Here is a 13,588-nt window from a genome sequence, read left to right on the forward strand (position 1 = left end):
ATATCAAAATGCCACTTAAATAGTTGAGCTAGTTTCAAACTAGATTTTGATTTTCTTTCTCTCTTCCTTACTCCCATTCTTTTTCTTTTTCTTTTCCTTCCTCTCTTTTTTCTATCTGTTTCTCTCTCTTCCTCTCTTCCTCTCTCTCTCCTTCCCTCTCACTCTTTCCCTCTCAGCTTCTGGGCAGGTTTGGAAAACTCTGAGTTGATGATGATTTTTAAGTGAGCGATTGCTCACTGCTCAGCTTAGAGGGAACTATGGTGGGGGGTAGAGGACTGACCCTTGAGGCACTCCACAAGGGATAAACCTTGAGGTCGACCTCTGACTCCCCACTAACACCGATTGCGATTGGCCAGAGAGGTAGGAGAACCTCTGCAAAACAGTGCCCCCCACTCCCAACCCCTCCAGCCATCGCAGAAGGATACCATGGTTGATGGTATCAAAAGACACCAAGAGGTCAAGAATCAACAGGACAGAGGATAAACCCCTGTCCTGGGCCTGCCAGAGATCATTTGTCAGCACAACCAAAGCAGTTTCCATGCTGTAGCTGGGCCTGAATCCTGATTGTTGAGGGCCTAGATAATCGGCTTCTTCCAAGGACCACTGGAGCTGTAGCGACAATAGTTGTTAAGTACGGCTGGATCCAGGGAAGATTTCTTCAGGAGGGGGTGCACAAGTGCCTCCTTGTAGGGAGCCAGGAAGGACCCCCCCTCAGAGATGCATTGACAATCTCCTGGACCCAGCTCTTTGTCACCTCCCTGCTGGCCGAAACTAGCCAAGAGGGACACAGATCCAGTAAACAGGTGGCAGAACTCACAGCTCCAATGGCCTTGTCCACTTCATCAGGTGTCACCAGGTCAAACTCCTCCCAGACAGATGGACAAGGATGGGCCCCAGTCACCTCAACGGACTCATTGTCAGTCGACACTGCAGTCCAATTGGAGTCGAGGTCCGTCCAAATCTGAGCGACTTTATCAGTGATAAATGCATTAAAAAGGGGGAAGAGATGCAAAGAACAATGCTAAATAACACCTTTCAGATTTTACTGCATGCATGGCTAGATGTTATCAGGGAAACATTCATGATTACTTGCAACTGGAGTTTAAGACATATATACCTTTTAGGCTGGTTCAAAGATAAGGGAGATGAAGTATAATCAAAGCTGAAATGCCATCTGAAAGCAAGCAGCCACTATAAGTTAAAGAACAATTTTTCCCCTGCAAAGGATACTTGTAATGGATGATTGTGTTAGGAGCCACAGAGTTGTCTCCAGTTAACTCTAATTTATTGTTGCAATCGCTCACGTACTTCAATAGCCTAAAGAGCATTTCCCACAGATCAGTTAATAAGATGCAGCCCAGAGAAAGGCCCACAAATCTGTTTGTTACAGCCTATTTTAGGGAAGCTTTGCTTACGAGGACATGGTGCTGAAGTCAGAGAAAGGCACCTGAAGGGAGCGTATCCAGATCCAAGAAGAATACAAGCAGATAATAGGGCATCAGAGATACTCTGTTTAGAGGCAGTAAAAACATCTGGATAGTTTTAAATAAACAGACAAATAAATTATTAAAAGCAAACAACATGGGGGATTTCATAAAATAACCTGGGAATCATTACAAAGTAACATGAGAGCAGTTTCCAACTGTGTACAAAATGCACACATTTCAAGGTAAAGATCTTGGCAAAAATTCAGTGTTGTAGTAGCATAACACATTTGATAACACACATACAAATATGCACATATCTATGCAACTCTTGTTGGAAGATACTGGTATGCTCTGACCTTTTCCCTTTCTCCGCTTTGTTGGAAAAGATGCTAATATAATAGGCCCGTGATGGTGAACAAACAGCATGCGGAGCCATATCTTAGGGCATGCAATTTGTTTGTTTGTTTGTTTGTTTGTTTGATTGATTGATTTGTATGCCGCCCCTTTCCGTGGACTCGGGGCGGCTCACAACACAATAAAACAGTTCATGACAAATCTAATAATTTACAATTTAAAATATTAAAAACCTCATTTTTAAGCAAACATACATACAAGCATACCATACATAAATTGAATTGGATAGGCCCGGGGGAGATATCTCAGTCCCCCCATGCCTGACGACAAAGGTGGGTTTTAAGGCAAGGAAGGGCAAGGAGGGTAGGGGCAGTTCTAATCTCTGGGGGGAGCTGGCTCCAGAGAGTCAGGGCCGCCACAGAGAAGGCTCTTCCCCTGGAGCCCACCAACCAACATTGTTTAGTTGACGGAACCCGGAGAAGACCCACTCTGTGGGACCTAATCGATCGCTGGAATTCGTGCAGCAGAAGGCAGTCTCGGAGATATTCTGGTCCGATGCCATGAAGGACTTTAAAGGTCATAACCAACACTTTGAATTGTGACCGGAAATTGATCGGCAACCAATGCAGACTGCAGAGTGTTGGTGTAACATGGGCATACCTAGGGAAGCCCATGACTGCTCTCGCAGCTGCATTCTGCATGATCTGAATTTTCCAAACACTTTTCAAAGGTAGTCCCATGTAGAGAGCATTGCCCTATATCAGGTCCAGTACACATGTGTGCATTGACCAGCTGATTTTCAGTCTTCTGGATGGTGGGGAAGGCCATTTTACCCCTCCCCCAGGTTTCAGGAAAGCCTCTGGAGCCTATGAAGGGCAAAAAATGAGCCCCACAGGTCTACCAGAAATTAGGCCCCTTGGGCAATTTTTTACCCTCCCCAGGCTTTAGAAAGTCTGGTAGGACCATTGGGCCCATTTTTTACCATCCACAGGCTTCTGTGCATGGACAGGAAGCAAAAAAAGCCCCCAAAATTCAGGGGGGAAAATGGCATCACCGATCGACTGGCGAAGATGGCACTGGAGCGGTCGTGTGCAAATTGTGCAATCTGGCGGCTGCTACAAGAATGGAGTCAACTAGCGCACTAGTAGGAACCCACCACTGGTAAGCATAGATCATATGATTGGGACAATAATGTGTGTTTCCAATCATTAGTCAAAGTGACGCTGTCTGCCAATTCTTGTGCTGTTTCTTGATTGGGGAGATGCTCCCCTTAAAAAGTGGTCCACAAAGTTGGGTATCTTTTTAGAGCCACAACTCCTGATGGATGGGCAAATAGAGACCATGACCTGAAAATAAAAGCTTTTGCCCAGGTTCGCTTTGTGAACCAATTGCATCCCTACTCAGAGTGGAAGGACATTGCAATAGTAATTCATCCTCTTATCAATATTAGTTTGGATTATAGCAGTGTGATCTACCTGGGGCTGTTGCTGATTACCATCAAAAATCTGCTTGGAAAATGGAGTGGCTACTTGCTTAGTTGGTGCTCATCACCTTGATTATATAACACTGATGTTGCAAGTCCTGTACTAGCTTCAAATAAACTTCTGATGTATAATTTAAGAGTTTGTTGTGACCTCTAAAGCTCTACATGGCTTAATTCGTAGGTATTTTCAGGGAGGCCTCTTTGAAATAGAATCAAGACACCCAAATTGCTGTTTCTGGAATAAGATGCTAGCAATTCCCTGTTATTCATCTCCCTGAACTGAAGAGGGCCTGCTTTGTAGAAGGTTGAACAAACTTGGAAAGTTGACTTCTGGAGGAAGAAATGGCAGACTCAAGATGATGCTATGAAAAATGGACTGATTGATTAAAACTTTGGTTTTAGAAAATTATGAATGAACAATGGGTCAAAATAATTGAAATGAGTTTTTAGGATTAACTATAAAGAATCCTTCCCATGGGAAAATCCTATTGTTTTGATTTAAAAAAAAAAAAAGATACGATTTTTAAAAATTGGACATTGGGAGGAATTAACAATTATAATTAAAGGAAAGGAACACATAAACTCAATTTACAATTACAGAATGAAGCAAAAATTCTAACTTTAGATATATAGAAAAGTAGGTTCGAAAAATGGACAGACATTCTTAAAAGAGTTAGCAGAGATATTTTACTATATTCTTATTTTTTTTCTTTTCCATTTCTTTTCCTTCCCCCCTATTTTTCCTTCTTTTCTTTTTGAACCTTCTATTCTTTCTTTAATTCTTCTATCTTTTTTTAGTTTGCATTAGATTGTACAGTTGTAATCTTTAATACCATTATAACATGTTTATACCATGTTTTTGTATTTTTTATTTCTGCTGATCCCTTGCACCAAAATAATGTGAAATAAAATAAAATCCTCCATGTATAGTTGAAAATTAGAACAGAAGCAATGTCTTTACATTGTAAGAGCAGCCAGGCAAATTACAAGCAGGTAGTACAAGCAAAAGAATGTAGAAATCGTATTTTATACTCTCAAAATACTTGAAGTACCTTTCTTTAATAACTTGTATTTTTCCAATTGATTCTGATGTTCATTTTGATTAAGTACCATTGCAGAGAATCATTTCTGCGCATTGTCCCTTTATAAAGAAAATATATTGTATACTGTATATACTATACTGTATTCAAAACATCGCTAAAGTAAGAATGAAGAACATTGCGGATGTTGCAAACTACAACTTTCTGGGATTGATGAAGGTTCATACTTTCCCATCCCAGCCTGCCTTCCTCCCTCCCCCTTTCTTTCTTTCTTTCTTTCTTTCTTTCTTTCTTTCTTTCTTTCTATCTTTCTCTCTCTTTCTTTTCCTTCCTTCCTTCCCTCTTTCTTTTTTTTTTGTATAAAATTGATTTAGCAGCCTGTCTTGCCCAAAGCAACTCTATAAAGTTGTATAAAAGTTGTCAATAAAGTTGTATAAAACTGATGATGTAAATACAATAATGTAAAATAATCCAGATGATTTGAGATGTTGCAGCGTCTGCTGCAGTCGCATGATTACAATTCAGATGCTTGGCAACCGGCTCACATTTATGACAGTGACAGCATCCTGTGATCACAGGATCACCATTTGTGACCTTCACAGCTGGCATCCAGCAAGCAAAGTCAGTGGGGAAGCCAGCAGGAAGTCGCACGTTGCAATCCTGTGATGTCATGCTTCACCCTACATACACTTTTAAGAGTGTACCACAGCCTTCTCCATTTTCTGATAAATTCCATAGCTTCACCAATTATTTGCTCCTAAGTATTATATGCCGCTCATTCAGACTCAGAGCGGCTAACAAGTGGAATAAATACGACAGTAATAAAATGCAATTGAAATACACAATAAAATCAGTAATATAATAAAACAAAAAAATAACATCCTAAAAAGAACCATACATACACAGCAGTCAATCTGATTCCAGGCCTGCTGGAAAAGCCAGGTCTTAATGGCTTTCCGGAAGACCGATAGGGAGGAGATCTCTGGGGGTAGTTGATTCCATAGGGTCGGAGCCACCACAGGTTAAACTGAAGGTCTATTTTGATATTTGTTGCAAAAACCAAAACCAGAACATAGATGTCTGATTCAGCTGGATTCAAAAACTTCTTTATTTCATTTATTTGTTGTATTTATATGCTGCTCAATCCAAAGCGGACTCAGGGTGGCTAACAAGTGGAATAAATACAATAGCATTAAAATACAGTCAAAATTGCATAATAAAATCAGCAATATAATAACAATAAAATAATCTTAAAAATAACCATACACACACTACAGTCAATCTAATTCCAGGCCTGGCGGAAAAGCCAGGTTTTAACAGCTTTCTGGAAAACTGATAGGGAGAAAATAGTGTGAATCTCGGGGGGGGAGCTGATTCCATAGTGTCAGAGCCGCCACAGAGAAGGCTCTTCCCCAAGATCCCACCAACTGACATTGTTTGGCGGATGGGACCTGTATAAGGCTAACTTGGTGACCCCTTACTGGCTGCAATGAGGTATGAGGTCAGAGGCGGTCCTGTAAATAGCTGGCCCTGAGCCATTTAGTGATTTAAAGGTGATAACCAACACCTTAAATTAGGTTCGGAGACCGACTGGCAACCAATGCAGCTCGCGTAAAGATGGAGTAATATGGACATACCTAGGTATAGTTGCTATTTCATGCGTCGTTGCATTTTGCACCAGCTGAAGTCTCCGAACACTCTTCAAGGGTGTTTAAAATAGGGTTTGTGGTGCGAAATCACAATCACTATTTTGAGGCTTTAAAAAAGTACAAAAATTAAAAGGCGCCAGTGAAAATATGGTTTTGAGGACATGTGCTCTTAACTTGGAAGTTCTGAGAGAATATTTTGCATAGAAGTATATTTAGCTAAAAAAAAAAAAGTCGCGTATCAGTATAGGTTTCAGATGGATTTATGTGTAGGCACAAATTTGGACTGAGTTGCTCTTGGGACTGCAACTACTAAAGTGAGTTAATTGTTATTTTGACAGAAACGGATGGATATCTTTATTTGCATTTTTGCTGACATCCTGCAACATTGGTTTGAAGGTGTGCAGAACGCTCAGATGAAATTTAAATGATTTTTTGTTAAAATAAAGTCCTATATCAAAACATTTGAACAAAAATGTAATCTTATAGACCATCTGAGAAACACAGATTTAATTTTTAGAGCAGGACTCTCCAACCTTGACAACTTTAAGACTTGTGGACTTCAACACTCAGAATTCCTAAGCCAGCAAAGCTGGCTGAGGAATTCCGGGAGTTGAAGTCCACAAGTCTTAAAGTTGCCAAGGTTGGAGACTCCTGCTTTAAAACCTTTTGGTTTCTTACAGCAAATACTGGGTTAGATGCAACAGCTTGCGATTTCGCACCACAAACCCTATTTTAAATTGTGGAGCCTTATGATTTCATACCATAAATACTAATTTAGCTCACAGAGGCTTGTGATTTCACGAGCGCAGCTTCGGTGGCAGAGATTTGTAATTTCTTACCAGAAATACCAGCATTGGTCACGGAGGCTTTTGATTACGCACAATAAACACAGATTTAAATTGCGAAGAGGCTTGTGAGGCCTTCCTAGAATCGCCGGTTTAACTCGTACAAACTTTGGATTTCACTCCGTATGCACTAGGTTATTGGCAGAGGACTGTGATCTCATACCAGAAGTATTAATTTCACTCAGAGGCATTTGTCATCAGATATTGTAAGAACAACCAGCTTTGGTGGAGATAGGAATGTTCATACGGTACTAGAACCCCTGGTTTAAATGGCAGACTTCTTGTTAAGTGTTGCTGTTACAAGCGCTATCTGAAGTGTCTAAGGATTATGATTTCATAATAAGCATTCGTTTCTAAGAGGTAGGAACTTTTAATTTTAAAACTGAGATGTCAGAGTAATGTCCACAACTGCACAATCAAAACCATGCCCATTTCGTAACATGTGGTGCATGAATAATTGATGTAAAATGGTGTGGGGCTTTAACTACGCAGTCACAGTTTCGGTTGTGATATTTTTCTTCCTCCCCTCTGTCTCTCTCTCACACACCTCTGATTTTGAAATATTTTTTTTAGGCCCAGTTAGTTCTGGTAGCAGGAATGAAAGGAAGGCACCACAACTGACCTAATAAGCTATTCGTAATTTCATTCTGGAAAAGGGGTAATAAATAAAAATAGTAACTTGTGTGTGACAAGGACTGAACAAAACGTTATATAAAAGCCTATATTTTCCCCCAGAGTGTTCTCTTTTTCAGAAGTTAAAATATAGTAAGCAACTTTGCATTTGACTACTCTTTGGGTGGGACTGGAGACCAACGTCTCCACTGAATTTTGCATAAACTGAAGTTTTCAAACTCTTTACAGAGGCAGTTGTTTGCAATCCTTAGAACCTGTTACCCTTATTGATTGATATCCGAATGTTCTAATGGCACTGACATTGATTTAATTATTGGTGTCCCGACATTGACAAATGAGAATACAATTACATAATAGCAGCCTTAACAAATACCCTGAGCTCTTTGTGCATATGCAATATGCCATTGGGATGAGACAATACTTTAATTTGGAAAGCATCATTCATAAGGTGTCATCCTGATACACACACTCACACACACACACATTGCCTAATGATATTAGTGAGTCATTTCCCTGATAGAAATGTTTAATTTTGCTAGCATCATTTCTGCTATGAACAGGGCGCATATATGTTTAGACATGTTTCTAGGCATCCACATGTTGGAATCTTGCAGACTATGCTTCTCTGACTCTGCTGTCTATTAAAGACTCACTCCTCCTGAAATCAAATGCCTCTAATTATCAGGTACATTCAGTAGATGTGTTGTGTTACCAGCGAAGATAAATGAGAAGTCATAGTTAGAGACCTGGAGGTATCATGCCAGCCCAAATAGGCATTTGGAGGAACAGATAAAGAAATACTGTAGATCAACCCCATTTACAGCATCTTTTCAAGAGACAGACATTTCAGGGATTTTAGCTCCTTTTATAACATTGTTTTACGAAACATAACTTTTTACTCTCTGGTGTTAAAATTTCTTTCACCAATCAATAGTCATAGTTTAGCAACTCTGTGGCTTAGCAAAGAATTCCTGGATACAGTTATAGCAATAGCAATATCACTTATATATAGCTTCACAGGACCTTTACAGCCCTATCTAAGCAGTTTACAGAGTCAGCATATTGCCCCTAATAATCTGGGTCCTCATTTTATCCAAATTGGAAGGATGGAAGGCTGAGTCAATCTTGAGCTTAATGAGATTCGATCTGCCAAATTACAGGCAGCAGGCAGGCAACAGAAGTAGCCTGCAGTACTTTATTCTAACTACTGCGTCACTGCAGTTCTTTTATTAATTTATCTGTCTGTCTGTCTGTCTGTCTGTCTGTCTGTCTGTCTGTCTGTCTGTCTGTCTGTCTATCTATCTATCTATCTATCTATCTATCTATCTATCTATCTATCTATTTTGTCCAATACATAATACACATTTAAGAGAAAGATATGTAATAATATAAGTAAAGAAAATAATAGAAGAAAAGATATAAAGGTGAACATATTTGAAAGGAAGAAAAGATAAATGAGATAAGGAGAGACAATTGGACAGGGGACGGAAGGCACACTGGTGCACTTATGCATGCCCCTTACTGATCTCTTAGGAACCTGGAGAGGTCAATCGTGGATAGTCTAAGGGAAAAATGTTTGGGGTTAGGGGTTGACACTAATGAGTTCCACGCTTCGACAACTCGATTGCTGAAGTCATATTTTTTACAGTCAAGTTTGGAGCGGTTAATATTAAGTTTGAATCTGTTGCGTGCTCTTGTGTTGTTGCGATTGAAGCTGAAATAGTCATTGACAGGCAGGACGTTGCAGCATATGATCTTGTGGGCAATACTTAGATCGTGTTTTAGGCGACGTAGTTCTAAGCTTTCTAGGCCTAGGATTGATAGTCTGCTTTCGTAGGGTATTCTGTTTCGAGTGGAGGAGTGAAGGGCTCTTCTGGTGAAGTATCTTTGGACATTTTCAAGAGTGTTGATGTCCGAGATGTTCCAGACAGATGAATTGATGAATTGTTCCAGACAGATGAATTGTATTCAAGGATGGGTCTGGCAAAAGTTCTGTAGGCTCTGGTGAGTAGCGTGAGATTGCCAGAGCAGAACAATATATAGACCAACAAAGGAACGGCAAGGGTTCAGCAGGTAAGGTCATGAGATTGTCAATTGGAAAGCTGGCAGCCTAGGTTTGAGACCTGAGAGCAGGGGTGGGCTACTGCCCAGATTGGGGGGGGGAATGCAGTGGGGTAGCGAAAATGGAACTCCACCCCAGAACATCCTATTTGCATTGAAAGATGTTGAAAGAAGATGCATAAGCCACACCCACAGTGTGGTAGTAAAAATTTTGGTAGCCCTTCACTGCCCAAGCACCATTTAACGGAGGCAATCTCCTGCTCTTGCCCCAGATTTTGCTCATCTACAAGCTTGAAAGCATACGAGTAAATAAATAGGTACCACTTCAATAATGTCCTCTCAGCACACCTGCATTTCAAATACTGTGCTTTTGTATTGATGAGGATTTAGGACAGAAGTGGGCAACTGTAGCTCCCTTACAACCAGTGGATTTCAAATGACTCAGAAATTCTGAGAGTTGAAGACCATAGGTCGTAAAGGGTCGTGGATTTTAACCCCTGCTTTAGGCTAAAATTCATTGGTATAAGATTGCAAAACGAGCTGGGGTGTTTTTTTTTTAATGGGTTCTGAGAACTGGGGCGAGTCAGCTTGAAATTCTTCCATCATGACAAGAAGACTTTCAAAATGCCTCCATCAATATCACTGGCCTGCTGCAGCCTCCGAGGGAACACAATGAGTGATTTTTCAAGGAGGAATTAACAATGTTGAAGTTGAAAAGTAAGTTCTTGTTTTTCCAGTAGCTGTACCATTCAAAAAATGCCTCTAGGCAGTGATGGGCTTTTGAAATAGCCTCCACTGAGCACAATGGAGACTATTTTGCAGCTTTGTAGAGGCAGGAAGAAGTTCTTATTATCTTCAGCTGCTAACTGGGATATAAATTTTTCTCTTTCCTGTATGAACAGGGGAGGGCAGAATTGCATGGGAAAGGACTAAAGACTTGGAAAAAATGAAGTGGGTGGGTTTGGAAACTTGGGCGAAGGGTCTGTCATTCAATGGAGAGCAGATATTCTTCAACTTCCTTGTGGACTAGATGGAAGATTTCAAGGAACCATTTTAAGTCTGCAGTTCCTCATCCCTACAACTGTTTCCCATTGAAGATGACAGGAACTGTGAATGAGAATCGTGGGAACAAGAGAATTTGGGGGAGGAAGAGGGAGGGAAGGAGATGATTGAGTGAAATCATCATTATATTCCCTGCGCCTATCTGGATTTGTTCTTAAGACTTATTTGTGTTAAGTTAAGTAGCATCTGGAATAGCGTGCCTATTATTTGTGATTGCAGTTTCTGACTTTTCGTTTTGCAGTCTTTTAATTCCCCATTAATTAATTTATGGCTTCTCAGTTTGCAGTTCTTGACTTCATAATTTGTACTTCAAAAATTGTGATGTGGTGGCTTATTAATTAGCAAATTAACCTTTGCGGTGTGGATTTGAAATACTGAAATAAATTACTATCTAATATGTGATACATAGCTGGTCATGAACTACAAAATGTCAATTAAATTATTAAAGTATGACTTCATGACTCACCAGTAGTAATGTGGCCCTGAGTGCTGTTTTATTCCTCTTATAGTACGACTGAATGATGAGATAAAATGGGCACTGTGTTTAAATAGTTATGGATGTACTAAGTGTATCTTCTCGGTGCAGAATGTTAAAAGAAAATGTGCCATGTTACAATATCTGCAGGAATAAGGAACAGTTAGGACTGCTCCATTCAGTTACTGCATTACAAACTTTGTCTCCCTACAATACAATTATTCCAATTTGAGCTGCAATTTCTTACAGTCTCTTTCCTTGAAAAGCTTGTGTAAAACCTCAGGATGGGACATTCCTGAATTTGGAGCTTCTTTGAAGTTGAAGATGAACTTTCTGACTTGATTTTAATCTTACCAGGTAGTAGATTCTGCCCACTTTCCCCGGTTGCTTATACTTTCAGATATGACAAAGCCACAGCAAAGGATTTTTCTCATGATTCACTCTTGGAAATGACTGGAATGAAACCAAATAAAAGGCAGGATGGCTGCAGAGCGATGAGGAGATGGGTGTGTGATAAAAGACACGACACTCAAACGCATCCCTCAGCCAACTCATAACTAAGGTGAATGCCAGGATGCTGTACCCCACCCACGAACATTTCTCAGCAACGTTCTACTCTGAAAAAACAAATGACTTACAAATTAATGTTAAGTCATGGTACAATGAGACAGCTTAAAGGGTGTGATTATATTCATATCAGAGGCAAGCAACCTAGTGCCTTCTAGCTGTTCTAGACTTTTAGAGTCAAAAGTCCAGATCTCAAGAGTTCCTGCATTTCCCTTGTTTGGATTCACGCGCATGCGCACACCCACACAAACACACACACACACACACACACACAGAGAGAGAGAGAAGATATTTTGAACTACTAAATGCAGACTGCAAAACTATGGATAACCACTAAGCAGAGAGGAAGAAACTGTTTTAGATTACTCTTTGCTGCCATCTAGTGCTCATCTGGATTTCTGTTTATTATTATTATTATTATTATTATTATTATTATTATTATTATTGTTGTTTTGTTGTTGTTTTGTTGTTTTGTTGTTGTTTTTGTTGTTGTTGCTGTTGTTATTATTGTTATTATTATTGTTGTTGTTATTATTATTATTATTATTATTATTATTATTATTATTATTTAGACTTCTATGCCATTCTTCTTGAGGCAACTTAGGGCGGCATACAACATTAAATATAACAATATATGAGACATCTAAATAACTATAAAAATTATGAAAATTTATCAAATACATTAAGACCCCATTCACACACATTCATTCAGTCCAATCATAACTAGTATCGGCCGGAGACAGTCTCATCACTCACGGCCCCCATGCCCGTGGACAGAGGTAGGTTTTTAAGACTTTGCGAAAGACCAGGAGGGAGGGGGCGGTATGTATCTCCGGAGGAAGTTTGTTCCAGAGGGCCGGGGCTGCCACCGATAAGGCTCTTTCCCTAGGTCCTACCAGTAGACATTATCTGGCTGAAGGAATTGGAGAAGGCCGACTCTGTGGGACCTAACTGGCCACTGGGATACTTGAGGCAGAAGACGGTCCCGAAGATAATCTGGTCCAGAATTGGTACCCCTTTTTGTGTGTGTGTGTGTGGTGGTGGTGGTCCATTGTGGTGGTAGTGGGGAGGGAACGTTTTGAATCAGTCTTCACTCCTGGCAACTCTCTGAACCGGTCCATGCAGTTTCCTTGGCAAGATTTCAGAAATGGTTTGCCATTGCCTACTTCCTAAGTCTGAGAATCCAGGCCCAAGGTCGCCCAGCTGGCTGTGCGCCTAATGCAGAATTAAATCCCCACTCTCCCAGATTCTATCCTAGTACCTTAACCACTACACCAAACTGGCTCGCTTCTGTGCCTAATGGTAGCCTAGGGGTTAATGAAACCAAAAGTGTATTTCTCCCAGCACACTGGTTTCTTAGAAAGGAGTCTCTTCTGATCTACCCCTAATTGGAACTTTGGTCTGCCAAAATAAACGTCTAAGGTTACCTGAGTATTAAATGAGCAAGGGACTGTTAACAAAACAAGACAGACATGGTGGGCAAGAATCGTCAGGTCGTTCAAGGAATAAGAAGCCTCTCCTTCCTTCCTTATACTTTAGGTTGCCTCTGCTTGAAATAAGTAACCCTTTGGAATGTGTAATGAAGTCCTGGAGGCAAACACTCCTCTGATAGTTAGGCGATGAAGGGAGTTGTCTCCTCCCAGGCAGCATTTGAACATTGGTAGGGTTTGCATTAATGGGGAGAAGAAGAAAAAAGAGCTTTGCTGTGGGAGTATTACTGCTGTTGCCAAAAGTACTAATTACTCAGATATACAAGAGTTAGGAATCCACACCCTCAATTATTGTATTGCATGAAGTAACTGCTTACTTTGTGTGTCTCGACTTGCCAAAGCCCAGTTGTGGGACACTGTAATTAGGATCAGTTGGCAAATAACAATGCAGGAAGCTTTCAGCAAGACAGGGCTTTGCTGCTTCCAGGCTTGCTTGTTTCATGCCTTCCCAACAGTTCTCAGGTTAATGACTTACATTAAAAGTATATGACAGCTGGCTGAA

The sequence above is a fragment of the Erythrolamprus reginae genome, chromosome 2 (genome assembly GCF_031021105.1).
Source record: "Erythrolamprus reginae isolate rEryReg1 chromosome 2, rEryReg1.hap1, whole genome shotgun sequence".
Classification (NCBI taxonomy): domain Eukaryota; kingdom Metazoa; phylum Chordata; class Lepidosauria; order Squamata; family Dipsadidae; genus Erythrolamprus; species Erythrolamprus reginae.